Here is a 13070-nt window from a genome sequence, read left to right as displayed (position 1 = left end):
TTGCTGGCTGGTTGGTTAAGCAATTAAGGCCATGAAGATATTTCATGTTTCTCTTTTTTTTATGTGTATCCCATGCACAAAAGTTTGTGAACCTATAGTAAATGAGTACCATGGATAGGCTGAGGATTTTTTTTTATTTTTTAGAAAAAAAATAAAAATAATAATTTATTTTTTCCATAATTCAGAAACCCTGATTTAGATACCAAACATAGAACTTTTACAAACCACTTTAGGCCACCAATAAGCAGGGAAGTGGCCTCATACCAGATAATAGAATTCATCCCCACCTCAAAACAATTGCCAATATTCAAGCCCATGACAGGAATGAGGCCTGCAGTATATTCAAGCACTTAGTCAATCAGGCCAGCATTAAAGTGCATTTCTCCTGATTTTCTTCATTTGTAGGATGAAAAATCTGAGCTTCCAGGATGTCTGCTATCTCACCTTCAGCTGAAAAACCCTTATAATGGTTCCCTGCAACCTAGACAGGATTTGAACCCAGGTCTTCCCAAGCAAGAGTCAATATAATCTCATAAGTGTGTTGACAAAAAAAATATTCATCTCGTCCTGTTCTATATTACATGCAGGCTAGAATACTCAAGGATATACCAAACGTGTTACAGAATGAACACTTCCTCCACTAGACTGCAACTGTAAATCAGTTCTTCCTACTAAGCATTAATGTACAATCTTACTGCCATTTATTCCATCAGGCTCATAGAGAGCTTGTATGAAGTACTCACAAAAAAATAACTGGCCCCTCCACAAAATCTTAATGCCAAACATGATTAACACCATTCACCAAACATGAATGGTGTTAATACTAACAAATTATGTACGGCACTATTTAGTCATCCAAGGCGAATTTCTCATTCCTAACAAAACCACCACCAGCTGGCAATCACCACACTGTCCAAATGATTTGAAGTTCTACATTTGGTGGCATGTACATAACTAGATAATGCAAAATTATCGTAATTCAAAAAGTACTCTGAACTTTTTGAATCGATCTCTGAATCTTAATTTATGCATTCAGACTGTCCAAATGATGAAGTCATATTCCGTAGTGACTAACCTACAAAACTTCCACGAGCTTTCTTTTTCTAATGCTAGAGGAGGTCGAGTGTTTTTACTCCATACAAATACAGCAGTATGGTGAATTGATCAAAACATGCACTGTTGATCAGCACTTCACAAACACACTCTCCCACTAATACATGATAAGTAGTTGCAGACTGAACAAAATAATTTTTTTTAAATTTAATAAGAAATAACTTTCTAAAAATCTTTTTAAGGAAAGAGATGTTCTTTGTTAAAATAATGATAATATGTTAAAGATACCAACCCAAGTTAAAAAACTTTCTACAAGAATGATAATGTCACCAGGATAACTTCTTTGTTGGATATGTCATATCACCATTACCATCATGCAGTGTTTTTCTGCCATGATTAAAGATAATTATGCTGTCCTACTAACTGTTAATTTACAATTTGCCTAATTATGACATTAGGCCCATGGAGCCCTATGTAGAGCAGGCAAACCAAGTCTAGAAGACTAGTGAGCTCTCTCTTTCCATAAATATATGTGGAGCATCCAGGATCAATCTACAGACGATCATTTATGATACCTACCAGTGGTATCATAACTTCCATGGATGGCCTCTAGTTCTACCCTCATCTCCTTCTACTCTATGAAATATCTTAACACATTAATCTGCTAACACTCCCTCACCGACTTAAGTCTCAATCATATCCCCCCTCTTCTTCTATTCACAAGGCTCTGCAAGTTGTATTCCCTCAATCTCTCCTCATATCTGACATTAACTTGGTAAGCCTTCTCTGGACTTTCTCCAACACATCCTCTTTCCCCTAAAAACCAGACAACCAAATCTGTGCACAATAGACCACTGTGGCCTGATCAAAGCCTTATTCAAGGGAACCATAATTTCTCTGCTTCTGCATATCAATGTCCTCCTCATTATTGCCATAATCTGTTAGGATATTCTTATAATTTTAGCAATGTAACCTCTAAACTTCAAGTCTCTGTTTAGAGGTTAACCCTAAACAGAGACTCCCACCATCACTCTCATATCTCTCATCTTCACCTGCTTAAAAATTTCTCCATTAATTGTATACTCTGCATCCTAACCTTGCCTAACAAATTTCAAGACCCCTACTCCCAGCATTTTGCAACATTAAATTGACAGCTCCAATCATTTGCCAACTCACATAGTCCATTCAGATCCTTCTGCAAGGCCACAGCATTTGCTCTACTTCTCATAGCTCTTCCCAACTTTGCATCATCCACAAAGTACTGCACATCTCCAGTTAAGCCAGTCCCAATGTCATTACGTTAAACAAGTTAAATAAATAAAATGCTTTCTTTCAAATTCAAAATGTAATTATCATTGCAGTGGATTGAACTATTTCTTCTTCAAGATTTTAGTTTATTACACTTAACAGAGGAGAAAGAAATGAAGCAATTCCAGCATCATGCATTATTCCAAGGAAAGTATAATACAGTAGTTAGAAATATATGCATGTTTACACAAGAATAATGTTTAATTTGCCAAATATTTCGGTCTGAACATTACAGACCATCTTCAGTGGCTACATACAAATAGTTTTAAAAAAACAAGGTGGAATACGAACAATTGATCATTCACACATAGAACAAGCCGCGTGATGTCATATCGCTAAGTATTAGAAGAGTAAACATTTTTAAAGTTATAAAGATATTAATTCAGAAATTCATATAATAATCTTAAATAATATTAGACTAATATAGGAAATTTACATAAAAATAAAAAAAAAGTTTATCCTGATTAAACTTTCCAAAATTTTTGATATAGGTATACAGTCATTACGATTCAAGTTAGGATGTTGAAGTAAGGCCTCCACACTTTGTTTAAATAAATGTTCAAATTTGTAGCGACATCTGTGTAGGAGAAGAGTCTTGGACCAAAGGATGTCGTGGCTTGTTTCTAATCCATGCTGAGCTAATCTAGATTTCTCGGGTTTGTTGTGTTGAATTGATGATTGATGCTCTTGAATTCTTTTTTTCTATAGAACGTCCAGTTTGTCCAAAGTAGGAAAGATTACAATTGCAAGGAACTTGATACACACCAGGTAGAGATAAGGTTGAGTGTTTATCTTTAGATGAAGGAAAATGGGTGGATAATTTATTAATAGGTGTATAAGTGGCTGTTAAATCATATTTCTTCAGAATTCTTCAAATTGGTTCTGAAATCCCGGAAATGTAAGGAATTGAACTCGAAGTATTGAATCTTTTTCTGTTCTGTGTTGGATTGTAAGAATCGAAAAGATGTTGTGTATTCTTTTCGGAGAAGTCGTTTAGTTTCAAGTGATGTTTGATAGTCAAAAGTTCTTTCTGTAATAAATGAGAAGTTGAACAGTTAGTTTTAGCTCGTCGGATGAAACATTTTTTGATTCTTGTTTTTTGACAAGGCTGATGAGCAGATTCTTTGAGAATATATAACGACCTGTGAAAGTTGGTTTTCTGTAAACTGTTGTTGTAAGAATACCTGAAGGTGAATGGATGAGAAGGACATCTAAAAATGATAACTTGTTGTCTTTTTCAATCTCCATGGTAAACTTTATACAAGGATGTAAGGAATTGATACTGCTTTAAAAAAAAGTTAAGGAGTCTCTGTTCTGAGGCCATACAGCAAAGATGTCGTCTATATATATATATAACCCAAAAGGATGGTTGAGGGAATATAGATGAGAACAGGACTTCTTCTAGATCAGTGGTTCCCAAAGTGGGCGGTACCACCCCCTGGGGCGGTTTGATTACTTAAGGGGAAAGCAGGCAGCAGGGTGGGGGGGGGATGCTGAAGGTGTGCTGCAAAATGCTGAAATTTGCAATAATTTATTGCAGCTGTTTGATTATTATTATTACAGGTTAAAAGACAAAGTTCCCATACGCCTAAAAACACTAATATACAAAGCACTATGCCAAAATATACTAAGATACGCTATAACAATGTATGCTTTCTGTGCACCCCTACAAATTAAATAGATTAATGTCGCTACAGTACAAAATGATAAAACTGATCTTTTGGGAACAAAGAGAAAATAAAGACCTTATATACACTGGATATACATTGGAATGTCAGAATACAAAATACTGACAGCTAAACATTTTATGTCACTATGCAGCTTTGCTAAAACATTATTTCGATGCCAACTACAGGACAGTCAGAAATACATACCGTATAACAAGACCTCAGACAACTAATTATATCACATAAAAATACAATAATCGCTACGGAAAGGCCACGCGAAACTTCTACATCCCAGACATGGTAAACAAATTACCTTTTGAATACAGAAACCTTACAAACTACAACAGCCTGAAAAGAGCTCTAAGGACATACTATGAACAAGAAACACGCACCCAAAATACCATACAAACTTAATGAAACACAATATATTCGTTCAGGCTTCCAGTTCAGCGACGCATCAATACGTTCCAAGTTATTGTGTGTGTGCATGCGCTAGAATTTCTCAATCATAGATTTCGTAGCTTCCCAACACAGCAAAAAAAGCAATAAATAATAACCAACTGGTGTCATCCTCAGATAAGCTTACATATAAGCTTCGAGGATGAAAGCATAGAAATTAGTTCTCATCCAAGATGTATCATATGTAACCAAATGCATGTAATGTACGTATCACATGTAAACCAATGTATGTATTATATGTAAACAAATGTATGTAATGTAAGTATCATATGTAAACAAATGTAAGTAATGTATATGTAATAACTGTAACCAAACTATGCAATATAGTGATTATATCCATTGATATTGTATATATAGAGTGTAAAATTTAGTGATTATATCCATTGATATTGTATATATAGTGTAAAATTGCAAAGAAACATCTGTAATAATCATCATTATGAATATTATAATAATATACATTGTAAACAGTTATTTAAAAAAACTTTATGTACAAGAAAGTATTTGTTATGCATAATTGCGTTCATATAATTATTATTATTCAGGCCTCCATGGAGTCAGAAGACTCATCGTAGGAGGTCCTTCCTAAGAATAAAGTCTATCAAGACTCATTGAGGGAAGGTCCCCCCTAAGAAACACAAAGTCTATCATACCACTCTTTAAACTCATTGACCGTTCTCGATCCCACCACTCCATCAGGCAATGCATTCCGCAGTTCAACCACCCTCCACGCAAAGAAACCACTCCTTACCCTCTTGCTCACAGTTTCCTTTCGTAACTTCCAGGGATGGCCTCTTGTCATCACTCCTTCTCGCTGTTCAACCAAGCAAAAGAACTCCCCAGTGTCAACCCTGTAACCACCTCCCTACAGTTTAAAAGTCTCAATCATATCACCTTTCCTTCTTCTATCCACCAAACTCTGCAGTCCACATTCCCTCAGCCGATCTTCATAACTATCCTTGTACAGCCCTGAAACCATCATTGTATCCTTTCCATAGTTAATTTATCCCCTTCAAATGTATATAATTTATCTGAGAAATAATATAATGTTAAAAAAAATAAAAATTATTATTGTTATTTTCAAGACATTTTTCGAGTTTTTTGTTGGTAATTTCTGAAGTGGTCCTTTTTTACCTTAATAGTATTGAGTGTGTTATAATGTATTTTCCCATATTCTTATTTACTGAACAAAAATGTGAAGCGTTTAGCTATGAATGTGTTGTGTCACAGCTTGGCAAATTATAGGTTCTGTTATATTGTGAGGATATAAAGATTATTATTTATGAAAATTGCTTTCAAATATGTATAAAGATTATTATTTATGAAAATTGCTTTCAAATATGTATGTACACTTATTTCTGCATGTTCCAGAATAGAAATGGCAGATGCAGTTACATCAAAGAAGAAATAGGCAGCATAGCTTTGAATACCTAAAATATGGATGCATACCAGCACCAACAAATCAGCAGCTGCCAATGTGCCAATTTCTGAAAGGGTCTTCTCAAATGAGGCCATGAAGCCTTCCAGAATAATTGAACATTTGAAGAAGGTACCTCCTGACAAGGCAAGTAGATCGATTTACTTTCGTTGGAAGTTCCAGATTAGATAATAAATCCATTTTACGATACTGAGGTAGTGGGAGCCATGGAGGAAGAACGAATTGATCTGCAAAATGACTTTGAGCTGATGCCAAAATTTAATCTTATGAAGAGTTTTGGTTGTAGAAAGAGATCTCTGCTCTTTCTGCAAAGAGATTTCAGTGATTTCAGACAGTGATCAGTATTTGGATTTCAAAGCCGAATAGAGAAACTACAAGTTTCATGCCGAATATAGAAACTATAAGTTTCAGCGGATCCAAGGGTAAGCAAACCTTTCATGACAGGAGCAACTTGTAGTAAAGATGGAGTAAGCTCTGATCACTGTCCTCAGTACTTCCCATAATATAAAACACATCTCCTAGTGGACATGTATGATGTTATGCATGACCACTAGGAGATGTCTTTTACATTATGGGAAATACTGAGGATAGTGATCACTATTACTCCACTTTTACTACTGGACATGCATGTTATGCATGTCCACTAGGAGATGCCTTTTACATTATGGGAAATACTAAGGCTAGTGATCAGTATTACTCCACTTTTACGAGTTGCTACTGTCATGTAAGGTTTGCTTATGCTAGGATTTGTCGAAACTTTTATAGTTTCTCTATTCGGCTTTGAAATAATGTTGGATTCAATATCCACTTAATTTGAATAAGACTCCAGATAACTCAACGTGGAGATTTAAGACTACTGCTAAGTTATATTAAACCAGACATAGGAAAACTATGTCTCCATGAAGTCCATCCATCACATTAAGGATTTTCAAAACATTCAGGTCAATAGCTGCTATTGAATAGCCTTATAATACAATGTTTCATTAGATTATAATGTAAAGTTGCTATTAAAGTTAAATGTTTTTTTGGATTTAAAATAATTTTAAATGATAAATTAATATTTGTTTTTAAAATGTCATTACCGTTCCTTGTGGGTTGTATGAATCGCTTTTCTGAATGTAGGGTGGGTTCAGGTAAGACACGGGGGTACTGACAATGAGTTTATGGATTCGAGGGGGCGGTGGCCCGAAAAAGTTTGGGAACCACCGTATAGATGTTCTAAATAAAAGTTGGCAAGAGAGAGTGGACGTCCCATGGCTGTTCCTTCCACTTGGTTGTAAAATTTGTTTTGACATAAGAAATATCCAGAGTGCATTACAAAATCAAATAACTTTATAATATCTTGTGGGAAGATGTCAGCAAGTAATTCTAAAGTCTCTTTGAGAGGTACATTCGTATATATAAAGATTCTATATATCAAAGATAACCATAAGATCTGTAGGTTGTAAGTGATGTTTTTTCAATTTATTTAAGAAATCAGAAGTTTTTCAAAAAAGAGCATGAGTTGCCAGTGTGTGATTTCAATAATTCAGAGAGATATTTGGCGATGCGATAAGTAGGAGAATCAAATACAATCCACTATAGGGAAAAGAGGAATATCTGTCTTGTGTATTTTAGGTAGACCATGAAACCTAGATAGCCTTGCAAAATGAGTTTTTTTGTCATTCAATAGTTTCTACATCCAAACTTATGACCTCATCTAGCAGGGAATTTAATTTCTTCAGTTGTCTGTTGGTTGGATCATAATTGAGTTCTTGGTATGTTGAGCGATCTCGAAGTAAAAGGGAAAGTTTTCTTCTATAGTTTGAAGAGATCATTATTACTGTCGCTTTCTCCTTGTGCTTTAGTAATGATGAGGTGACTGTTGTTTCTTAAGGAATGTATAGCTTTCTTTTCAGAAGGAGATATGGTCGAAGCAGGAAGCTTGGCTTTAAGTAGCGAAGAAGCAACTTCTAGATGGAGAGCATTAGCTTTTTCACTTGACAGATGAATGAGGTTCCGTTCGATATTAACTAGAAAATCTAGATATGGAATCTTTTTTTTTTTTTTTTTTAGGAACTATAGAGAAATTATGTCCTTTTGAGAGGAGGAGTGTTTCACCATTAGTTAAAGGCCGATCAGATACGTTGACGATCCAGTTATCTGGAACCTGGAAAGGCTTGATTTGTTTAGAAACAAGATCATCATGTTTGTGGTTTAGATGTTGATTCTGTTTTTTATACGAACGTTGTTGTAAAGATGTGGTTCTAAGTTTGTGAAGATATAGATACGGAGATCAGAAACTTGATGAATGTTAATAGCTAGATCATGTTTAGCTGCTCTGAGTTGATTACGGATTAAAGATAAACTGGTGTTCTTGTAAATATTATGAGCTCCAGGAGATTTAGTGGTTTCTTTAATCTTAGTGAAATTAGAAATTATCTTGTTGTCGCAGCATTTTTTCAAAAAGATGATCCTCGCTCGCAACTCACCTTGAGTTACTGATAGTTTACCTAATTTACCGTTTTTTTTGGTGAAGTTTTGTTTTCCCGGTGAAGGAATAAAATTTGATTCTTTAACGATACTTGTGACATAATGATTAGAAGTACATACACGTTTACACAATAATAAATTTAGTTTAATCCTTTATCCAAGTGTGTGCAAACAAAGTTTGTGCCTGAAAGTATCTTCAGGACTGGGGTAAAGTGGTACAACACTGGGCGACTCCTTGCAAAGGAAGGGCAGGCTAACAACACTCCTATCTCAGTATCTCCCATAATGCAAAACACATCTCCTTGCGGATATGTATAATGTTATGCATTAAGGGAAGGGCCACTACCCAGACTAGTTTCGACCTTTATTGGGGTCTCTTCAGTGGGAGCCAGCCCCAAGTGGAGATACCAAGGCAGAAGCATTAGCAAGGTCATCTCCTCCCACAGGAGCTGCCAAACGGTGTGCCACCTTTTTATTAAATTACTCTGGATTTAGAGAAAGATGTTGAAAGTTTATTTTTCACTTGGTCAGACAATAATAAATTTAGTTTAATCCTTTATCCAAGTGTGTGCAAACAAAGTTCGCACACACTTGGATAAATTTATTATAGTCTGACCAAGTGAAAAATAAACTTTCAACACGTTTACACAAGAATAATGTTTAATTTGCCAAATATTTCGGTCTGAATATTACAGACCATTTTCAGTGGCTACATAGGAATAGTTTTAAAAAACAAGGTGGAATACGAACAATTGATCATTCACACATAGAATGAGCCGTGTGATGTCATATCGCTAAGTCTTAGAAGAGTAAACATTTTTAAAGTCATAATTCAAAACTTCACCAAAAAAAACGGTAAATTAGGTAAACTATCAGTAACTCAAGGCAAGTTGCAAGCGAGGATCATCTTTTTAAAAAAATGCCACGACAACAAGATAATTCCTAATTTCGCTAAGATTAAAGAAACCATTGAATCTCCTGGAGCTCATAATATTTACTAGAACACCTGTTTATCTTTAATCCATAATCAACTCAGAGCAGCTAAACATGATCTGGCTATTAACATTCATCAAGTTTCTGGTCTCCGTACCTATATCTCCACAAACTTAGAACCACATCATTCTAACATAGTTCTGAATGTAGCTAAACGCTCTTTACAATGTTCGTATAAAAAACAGAATTAACATCTAAACCACAAATACGATGTTCTTGTTTCTAAACAAATCAAGCCTTTCCAAGTTCCAGATAATTGGATCATCAACGTATCCAGTCAGCCTTTAACTAATAGTGAAACACTCATCCTCTCAAAAGGACATAATTTCTCTATAGGTTCCTAAAAAGATTCCATATCTAGATTTTCTAGTTAATATCGAACAGAACCTCATTCAAGTGAAAGAGCTAATGCTCTCCATCTAGAAGTTGCTTCTTCGCTACTTAAAGCCAAGTTTCCTACTTTGAACATATCTCCTTCTGAAAAGAAAGCTATACATTCCTTAAGAAACAACAGTCACCTCATCATTACTAAAGCTGACAAGGGGAAAGCAACAGTAATTATGGACTCTTCAAACTATAGAAGAAAACTTTCCCTTTTACTTCGAGATCGCTCAACATACCAAGAACTCAATTACGATCCAACATACAACTGAAGAAATTAAATTCCCTGCTAGATGAAGTCATAAGTTTGGATGTAGAAACTATTGAAAGACAAAAAACTCATTTTGCAAGGCCTCCTAGGTTTTATGGTTTACCTAAAATACACAAGAATGATATTCCTCTTTGCCCTATAGTGGATTGTACTGATTCTCCTACTTATCACATAGCCAAATATCTATCTAAATTATTGAAATCACACATTGGCAACTGAAGCTCTTTTTTGAAAAACTCTTCTGATTTCTTAAATAAATTGAAAAACATCACTTTACAACCTACAGATCTCATACTTATCTTTGATATAGAATCTTTATATATGAAAGTGCCTCTCAAAGAGACTTTAGAATTACTTGCTGACATCTTCCCACATGATATTATAAAGTTATTTGATTTCGTAATGCACTCTGGATATTTCTTATGTCAAAACAAATTTTACAACCAAGTGGAAGGAACAGCCATGGGAAGCCCACTCTCTCCTGCTCTTGCCAACTTTTATTTAGAACATCTAGAAGAAGTCCTGTTCTCATCTATATTCCCTCAACCATCCTTTTGGGTTATATATATATAGACAACATCTTTGCTGTATGGCCTCACAACAGAGACTCCTTAACTTTTTTTTTTTAAGCAGTATCAATTCCTTACATCCTTGTATAAAGTTTACCATGGAGATTGAAAAAGACAACAAGTTATCATTTTTAGATGTCCTTCTCATCCGTTCACCTTCATGTATTCTTACAACAACAGTTTACAGAAAACCAACTTTCACAGGTTGTTATATATTCTCAAAGAATCTGCTCATCAGCCTTGTCAAAAAAACAAGAATCAAAAAATGTTTAATCCGACGAGCTAAAACTAACTGTTCAACTTCTCATTTATTACAGAAAGAACTTTTGACTATCAAACATCACATGAAACTAAACGACTTCTCCGAAAAGAGTACACAACATCTTTTCGATTCTTACAATCCAACACAGAACAGAAAAGATTCAATACTTCGAGTTCAATTCCTTATATTTCCGGGATTTCAGAACCAATTTGAAGAATTCTGAAGAAATATGATTTAACAGCCACTTATACACCTATTAATAAATTATCCACCCATTTTCCTTCATCTAAAGATAAACACTCAACCTTATCTCTACCTGGTGTGTATCAAGTTCCTTGCAATTGTAATCTTTCCTACTTTGGACAAACTGGACGTTCTATAGAAAAAAAGAATTCAAGAGCATCAATTCAACACAACAAACCCAAGAAATCTGGATTAGCTCAGCACATGGATTAGAAACAATCCACAACATCCTTTGGTCCAAGACTCTCCTCCTACACAGATGTCAATAAAAATGTGAACATTTATTTAAAGAAAGTGTGGAGGCCTTACTTCAACGTCCTAATTTGAATCGTAATGACTGTATATCTATATCAAAAATAGGGTAAGTTTAATCTGGATAACACATTATTTTTTTTTTTTATGTAAATATCCTATGTTAGTCTCTAATATTATTTAAGATTATTATATGAATTTCTGAATTAATATCTTTAATTATGAATTAAAAAATGTTTACTCTTCTAATACTTAGCTCGTGTGATTAGCATCACACAGCTCGTTCTATGTGTGAATGATCAATTGTTCGTATTCCACCTTGTTTTTTTAAAACTATTTCTATGTAGCCACTGAAGATGGTCTGTAATATTAAGACTGAAATATTTGGCAAATTAAACATTATTCTTGTGTAAATGTGTATATATTTCTAATCATTATGTCACAAGTATCGTTAAAGAACTTAATACAGTAGTCCATTCTCAATTTTTAACACCATTTGTGACATAGTAAAATATAATGAAACACACAGAAAAGAATTAATAATAAATTATTAATGTAGATATTTCACTGTGAATCTAAACAGGCTATCATCAGTGCACAAGCAAATTCAATGAGGTGGAGCACGAATACTGGATTGCTATTCCCTTTTACATACACAAGCCGCTTCAGTGAGACCATGTACCAGATGATACATAAAGAATACATAGATGAAAATAAAATAAAAGGAAAACAAATTTAAAGAGAGGAGGGATTACTGCCTCCCACTTATCCATGAAATTTAAAAGCAAGCCCATAGGTACACTGACCATCCATGGAAAATCCAAATTCCACACACTGTGAAAATCTCCAAATCAATATCAAAGATACAATTTAGCTTCCACATTCTTTCCTGTTAATAAAATCTAAACACAAAAAATAAACAGGTTCTCCTCCTTTTTGCATCAACTAAATTCAATGTGATTGGCTGCACTCTTACTTTTGACAAACAGGATGTTCTGTCAGAAAATGACTACAGCACCTGATATCATCCAGTGTCTGAGAAATCTGGCCAGGCATGGATTGGACACAGACCACAATGTCCAATGTACACCTGTTATGTTGGTGTCATTTTGAGTAGTTGTTCAAAAAGTGCAGAAGCACTATTACACCACTGAAATTTAAACTGGATTGACTGTCGATCCATAGCAAAATCTGGGTGAAACTAATCCTGATAAATGAAACAGTTTTCTTTTATTTTCATTGATTTATTTATATTTTAGTTTATTTACCATCTGTTGTGGTATCACTCAAATGTCTACCTCATTTTTATCTGTGGAAGGAAATAAGAATCCAGTGTTTGTTCTTCACTGATGAATTTGCTTGTGTGCTGATGGCCCTTTGTAGGTGTTTTTTTTTTTTTTTTTTTTGCTTGGTTATAATTTAAATTAATCTTGCCAAGAAATTATGTTCTTGTTTAATTCTTCCTGTAAGTGTAAGCAAACAAAGTTTGGTCATGAAGTCTTTTCATGACTAGGCTACTTGTATATAGAGGCTAGTGACTTTATATTAATTGGCTTAGTATCCCATTATATACACCAAAAAAAGCAGACTCAGAAGACATACCAAGACTGACTTTTGACTGAACTGAAAAGATGGAGATCAAGCTCATGATTTTCATGCCCTTTAATCAGATAGGATAAATTAGTATGTTGAGATAGTTGAT

The sequence above is a fragment of the Typopeltis vanoorti genome, chromosome 6 (assembly GCF_054136105.1).
Source record: "Typopeltis vanoorti isolate ZY-2024b chromosome 6, IOZ_Tvanoo_1.0, whole genome shotgun sequence".
NCBI lineage: Eukaryota > Metazoa > Arthropoda > Arachnida > Uropygi > Thelyphonidae > Typopeltis > Typopeltis vanoorti.
This window is presented reverse-complemented; position numbering follows the sequence as displayed.